This window comes from Megalobrama amblycephala, linkage group LG14 (assembly GCF_018812025.1).
Source record: "Megalobrama amblycephala isolate DHTTF-2021 linkage group LG14, ASM1881202v1, whole genome shotgun sequence".
In the NCBI taxonomy this organism is placed as follows: Eukaryota; Metazoa; Chordata; class Actinopteri; order Cypriniformes; family Xenocyprididae; genus Megalobrama; species Megalobrama amblycephala.
Window position 1 is genome coordinate 27,910,702 of NC_063057.1, and position 7,345 is coordinate 27,918,046.

Below are 7,345 nucleotides of genomic sequence, written 5' to 3' on the forward strand. Positions count from 1 at the left end.
TCGATTAAAGTTTGCGTGTGAGGCTAAATTTAATTGTAATGAATAAATAATTTTTCATCAACTTTAAAAACTGCCTGGATCTCATTTTCACAAGTTTTTGCATCATTAGGTTACCTAGAAAAAGAATGCGATTTGTTCTTGGCAGAAAATGAAGACAATATTCTTGAGCAATCATTGCTGGTTTACTGGAAAAAGGATGTGAGACGACCTCAAGACCTAATTTTAAACTCCAGTGTTGCCTCACACCCGGTGAAGCTACTTTGATTCAACGTGTAATGAGTTTGCCATGAGACTATGCAAAGAGTTGTTATTAAGCAACTAAAACATATAAAAAAAAATCATCATTCATGGTTATTCTTTTGTTTAATTATGAAAGTCATAAGTAATTTGTGTTTATTATATTTCTGCACTATGCTGAAATTAACCAGTTATTAACTATTTGTCAGAGAAGATAAAAATTCAGATGTTATAATTTAGATTTGTACTACAAAAAACTGTTTTGTTGCTTCGTTTAATGTGAACTGATTGTGATTTTAGTACATTATTACTTAGTTTAGAGTTCCATGTGTTTTTTATTGTTGTCATGATTTATTGTGTATCTTCTCTAGTGATTGCTTTACAAACTGGTCTTTTAGCAGTGGCCTCAGTGAGAACAAATTCATGCAGTAAATCTACACTTTCTTTCCATCTGAAAGAAATGAGCCCATGTTAAGAGACTCTGCTCATATCACCTGTAGATTTAACACTTGAACAAATAGCCTGGCACTAAAGGTGCATCAAGATCAATTTATGATTCACCCTCTTGATACAAAACTAACCTTTTGTGAGTTCTTTTTAATGTTGATAATATTATACGAGCAATAATGCAAATCCAACTATCCACACGACTGCAAATGTGATATTGATAATATAACATTTCAGCAAACAAAAGGGTAATTTTAAGTGAAGTTCTTCACAGTATTGTCAGTATTTGCCACAAACTAATAGCTCCAATGAAAGCCACAGCAGAACTACAACACACAGTGGTGTTCCATGAACGAATCTGCAGCTTTGAACGAATTGTTCGTGATTCAATGGCTGTTTCTCAATATGCGTTCTTCAGCGATCTTGCGTCCTTGTGTTCTTGCTCTACGTCATCATCAACCTTCGAAGTAGTGTTAATTTCGTCAGACGAGACGAGACGAAATATGTTCGTCAACGACCTTTTTTTTCATGACTAAGACGAGACGATGACAAGACTGCACCACTGTCCAAAAACGCTGACTAAAGCCGGGTTCACACTGTGCGATTTATAATAGTCCTTTACGATGGTTACTTGTCAGACTGTACGAACATGATCCTCATGTCACACTGTGGGATCTCGGCTGTCATTAATGTCAGACTGTATGACAATCAAGATGTGTTAAAAACGGACGCGCGCATGAAAACTTGTCCGGAGTTTTACATCATCAAAATATACACATTCGATGACTGTGAGCTGCTTTACACACGGGACTGAAATGGTGGCAAACAGCGACATCTCGATCATTAATTTTGATCACGGCTTGTCTTGAAAAACGAAGACAATTTGACGTTCGTCGTAGGAGAAGTCACACTGGAGGATTGTGCGCCAAATCTTCTGACACTGCCAGAATTTCGTTGGAGGTAAACTTTGATCGCAGCGGTCATTAATCGGCTGTCTGTGAACATGTCAAACTAGTGATCAAAGACAACAGATTTTAGACTAGGATTATAGGAATCTTTTAGGATTTGCAAAATTTGTCTCAGACGACCAAATCGTGGCCAAAATCGCACAGTGTGAACCAGCCTTAAGACTAAATTAACATGCATTATTGTTGACGAAAAAAGACGAGACGAAAATGTTTTGTATAAAATAAAAACTAAGATAAAATCTCTCTTCATTTTCGTCTACAATCGTCTCTGCTTTTTCATCAGCTGTTACGCCTTTAAAATATTCAGAACGAGTTCGCGGCTTGGCGCTGTTGCTCAAGTTAAGCCTCGAAGCCTTGTTTACACTGCATGCGTGTGCGGCTCGTTACGGCTCCGACAAGGTGTTGTTCCGTCCTCTGCGCGATGTCAACTCAAACAAAGAAATTTCAAGTTTTTCAACTTCGAATCTCTTGTCCTCAGTTTCTAGTGATGTAAAATATGAGCGGGATTTTTACACAGGGTGATTATTTTGACTTTGTTTTGTATTTGAGCTGCGCGTCTTGGAGGCGAGGCGCCTATCTTTAGCGAAGCGGCGCGTCGAGCCGCTTCTCAAACGCACCGCGCCGCGGCTGGTGTAAACACAAGCATTGACTAGAGTGGCCGTGTATCAGCTCCGGTAGCCGCGTCGCAGCCGTAACGAGCCACACACGCGTGCAGTGTAAACGAGGCTTTACAGGTCTCATACCCCAGGTAGCCAGCGGAATCGGGCCAATTGCGGCTGAGTGTCGGCTCACTCGGCTGTGTACTGGCACCGGCATGCCAGAAGTGAGCCAGCTCTGGCCCAGTAATGGTTGCCAGATTTGGCCAGGCTTTGGTTGTGTGGATCTGGCCCGATTGTGGTTGACAAATGGCACATTAGGCACATTCAGGCCAATTATGGGCCATAAGTGCTGGCCTCATTTTGCATACAATATTGCCATTACAGACCTGGAGAAGGTTAGGTTATATATTGAGAGTGGATAGATCAGGGACTGGGACATGGGGTCTAAGAACTTTTCAAAGTGGGTCATCTTTTAACTATATAGCAAACTGATCTGCATTTGTCATGAAATTACTTAAATGCAATATATTTTAATATAACATAATATATAATTACAACTTATTTATTGTTTTAAAAATATATATTATACTCTGGCCTCTCCCTGTTAATGTTAGTTATTTTATTGCATTAGTATTTTAATTTTATATAATTAAATAATTACCAAATTCAGTAAATTTTAATTGATTAAACAAACTTATTTATTGTTTTAAAAAATATATTATGCTCTGGCCTCTCCCTGTTAATGTTTGTTATTTTATTGCATTAGTATTTTAATTTTATATAATTAAATAATTACCAAATTCAGATTTAAAATTAATTTTAAATGGATTAAACAATCAAAACATACAAACAAAAAAGAATGAAGAAATCACCAAAGTCAATATATAGTTTTTAGACCTAACATTTTGCCACATTCTCTTTTTTGCTTTGTTTAATATATTAAAATTAAATGAATTTGGTAATTATTTAATTCATAATCATACAATCAGTAACTGTCCCATTTAACAATGTTTTGTAGGGACGGCAACCAAAATTATCAATTAATTCACTCCATAATCAGTATCATGTAACATAATGTTTCAAATCTACATGTAAATGCTGCGTGACTTTTACGTGTTTTAATGTGCGTGCGCGTGATCATTCGAGTCGCATTTGAACTGGAGCGGAGAAAGTTACCATGGAAACGTCGCGGCACCTCTCAACTGACAAGCAGCGAACCCCATCTCTCACTGTTGTTTTCACTACTTTCAGGTAAGTTTAGTCCCTATAATTACACAAATAGTACATAAAAATATTCCTGACACTTTCTTTAATGTAAATGACTGGCTTCCGTTGAATATTTACTTTATATAAATGGTTTAGTGTCTTCGAAAAAGTTCGTTAGCATCTCAACCGTTAGGCTAACATTAACTATAAGAGGTTAACTAACTTATAGACGTGAACTCGTTTAAGTTTGGGCTTTTAATCATATATCTTATGTGTAGATGAGAGATTTTGATAGGTTTGTAAAGGTTTTGCTGGTAAGCTAATTAATTTAACCTAAAAGTATGCACTGTACCGTTAATCGGTGACGTCACGTACATGGAGAGTGTAAATGGGCTGAAACTATTTAAAACACGTTTTGATATGTCATGGTAAACATTTCCAAACATCTCAAACTTGTTTGATCTTTCATGGTAAAATGGCTTTGACGTCCAAACATAAGTGACATTGTATGAGCATTACTGAATAAGTAAGGTTAACATTAAACCTAAAAATGTAAATTCTGTTATCTTAAGATTTCTTTGTGTGTATATTCTGTATATTATTATTTTTCTTTTCTGCATTTCAACTCTGCTATAGTTTATTTATAATGTGCATGCCATTGTTTACTAAATATTGTTGGCTCTGTGACAAATTGTTTTATGTTCCCAGATTTTTCCATGCTGATGTGCAGTTGAACATCTTTAGACATTGTGAACCATGTGACTGGTAAGTGATACCTCAAACATACACTAACATTCAAAAGTTTAGGATCAGATTTGTAATGTATTTGAAAGAAAGCTTTTATGCTCACCACTGCTGCATTTATTTTGATTAAAAAAAATAATATTGTGAAATTACAATTTTAAAATTCAGGTCTTAAAAAGCCTTAAAGTCCCTGTAAAGTCAAGTCTGAGAATTGTTTCTAAACACATTATAAATGTTAAAAATGTATTGCTGAAACATTACAAAGACTGAACTATGTAGTACTGAATTGTGAAGTTAGAGCATTTTATATTTTTTTCAGGATTTTTTGGGCGGAGCTAAAACAGGGGGTTTGATGATGCACTGGAGCCCCTGAGCATCTGTCAGCGCCGACATCTGTCAACAACAGTCTGCAGTATGTGCCCACCAATGAGTGTAAGTTGCCTTGTGTGCTTATGTTATAAGTAGTCCACAGTAACTCTACCAAATTTTGCAACCCTCTAACGTGATTATTTGTTTATATGCATCAGTATAGCTGTAATGCTAAGATACTGATGACACTAAATCAATTTTAAAGTTTTTATCCAAAGTGAACTTTAAAGTCCTTGTATAAGTTTTTACGTTGTTACATGCCAAGGCACCTTGGCGGGCATGCCATTAAAACCCCAATTGACCAACAAAGATACCAATGATTGTGTAATCCTAAGAACTCAGTCTTGGATGGCTTCTAGAGGGCATGCTGCGGATCTGCACAGTATCTGCTTGTTTATACTGCCAATATACATAGACCAGTCATCATGTGAAAATAACAGATCCAATCCTAAAATGCTGAAAGAAAATAAATAAAAACAAATAGACTTGTGTTTGTACTGCCCTAATCTTTGATTTTGTTTTTCCAAAACAGGAAGCCTGCTGAAGAAGACAGAGGACTGAGACAACACATGCACTTGAACACAAACACACACCCTATACATCTGAGGTTTTTTTTCTTCATGTGTAATTTTAATATTTGCTTTTGTATGTTTTAAACACTCAATTTTCAGTGCACATTTGGAATGAAATAAAAGCTCAATTTGAATTAGTTAATTGTTTTCATTTTGGGAAACATGGCTATAGGCCCTGCGGAAGAACATGGTACTGTTTTCTGTGGTATATTGCTCAATGATTTTACATGGGTTTCACATGAAGTTACAGGTGTACATGGGGTGTAACATACAGGTTTGTCTGAGCTCATCTAAAATATGAGTTAAAGTGTAAAGAGGATTTGTGACTGTCACAAATAGTTTAGAGCCAATCACTGTAAAGCACTACACCTACAGTACAAAAGTGTGACACTTAAAGCCTCCATTCTGCAGTTCAACTTCTGGAAATGAAAATATATATATATATATATATATATATATATATATATATATATATATATATAAAATTTCTTTAAGTCTTTAAAAATATATTTTAGTAGTTTTTGATAACCAGTTAATTACATGAACTACTTGTCTTAATACTTATACATACATATAGGTCTACTTAATTTAACAAACAAGCTAATATTGCTTTGGTAAAATGTTTTTTTTTTTTTTTTGTAGTTCTTATTAATTAAATAGATGTAGTTATGTATTTCATATACATTTCCCTTTGGAACCCAGACTCGCACCAGGACTGGCTAATTGTACAATTTATGCTGGCATGATTGTGGCCCTATGCCGGCAGTGTCGGCTCAGTTTCGGCACCCGGACTTGCGCCGGGATCGGCTAATTGTACAATTTATGCTGGCGTGATTGTGGCCCTGTGTCGGCTCAGATTCGGCACCCGGACTCGCGCCGGGATCGGCTAATTGTACAATTTATGCTGGCGTGATTGTGGCCCTATGCCGGCAGTGTCGGCTCAGTTTCGGCACTCGGACTCGCGCCAGAACCGGCTAATTGTACAATTTATGCTGGCGTGATTGTGGCCCTATGCCGGCAGTGTCGGCTCAGTTTCGGCACCCGGACTCGGGCCAATTCTGGCGCGTCATTCATTCCCGTGTTTCACAAGAGTCCGGCAACCGCATCTGGGCCGAGTCATTTCTTCTGGCTTGCGGGTTCTGGGCCATTATTGGCCCACATCTTTTTGGCTACCTGGGACGCCTGTGGCTGCAACACGAAACTGCTGAACCATAGACTGTAAAAAAAGAACACTGAACACACAACACCCAAAGCGAACACGAGCGACGACGACATGCTAGCTTTTGAATTGTGTTGGTTAAAATAAAATACTCTTCAGAACAGGTTAATCATTTGTGAATGTGTCTCCTAAATCAGAAATTGAAAACCAGACACGTTTAACATTTGCATTCAACAAAAATCTTTTAACAAGTGTATTTTGTCAGGTAATTATGACATTTAACCAATGTTTGAGATATGTGAAACACTTTTTTTACTGAAATGTTTATCAGTAATAATCTCAGTAATAATGTGTTATTTTAAAAAAAAGACTACAATTTTTTGACTAAAACTAGACTAAAATTAAAAGACCTTTAGTCGACTAAAACTTGACTAAGATACCTTGAGTTTTCTTTTGACTAAAACTAGACTAAAATGACGAGACGTTTAGTCGACTAAAACTTGACTAACAAAAAAAGATATGTGAATGACTAAATATGACTAAAACTAACAAGGACATTTGGCACAAGACTAAGACTAAGACTAAATTAAAAATAGGTGACGAAATTAACACTACTTCGAAGTACAGTTCCAGTACTCAAGAATGCAAGAACAGAGGACGAATGAAAGTACCCGGATGTGTTCTTGATATCGAGGATGCATCGAATGCAGACTTGAGAGAATCGAGCCGTTAAAAATCCCAGAAGACGCTGCAGGCGGTTGACATACGGAAGCCTGTAAGCTTTAAAGTTCTCGTTCTCACTTATGAGATTTCTGCTACAAGCTCACAAATACGTGACGGCTCATGAAAGTAAACCATTTGTTTTGCTTAATTTTAATAAAGTGATAACCTGAATAAAGCCTGCAGTATTTTTATTGGAAAAAAAATAATCTTAACATTGACAAAGCATGTAACACAAAAGCTACTCATTTTCATAAATACACGTGGTGAAATAAAAAGATATAAAATTATATGAAAACAATGTCTGTAATAATATGAAAGAAA

General features: G+C 36.4%; 1 long non-coding RNA gene across 2 annotated transcripts; it reads left to right on the forward strand.

Moving 5' to 3' along the window:
* Window positions 1-2,391: 2,391 nt before the first annotated feature.
* On the forward strand, window positions 2,392-5,576 carry LOC125245213. 2 transcript variants are annotated; one of them, XR_007179454.1, is made up of 4 exons: window positions 2,392-3,502; window positions 4,166-4,222; window positions 4,521-4,633; window positions 5,103-5,576. It is a non-coding gene; the product is annotated as an uncharacterized LOC125245213 (long non-coding RNA). The 2 variants fall into 2 exon arrangements; XR_007179453.1 differs by having other exon boundaries at window positions 2,980-4,222; window positions 5,103-5,575.
* Window positions 5,577-7,345: the final 1,769 nt, after the last annotated feature.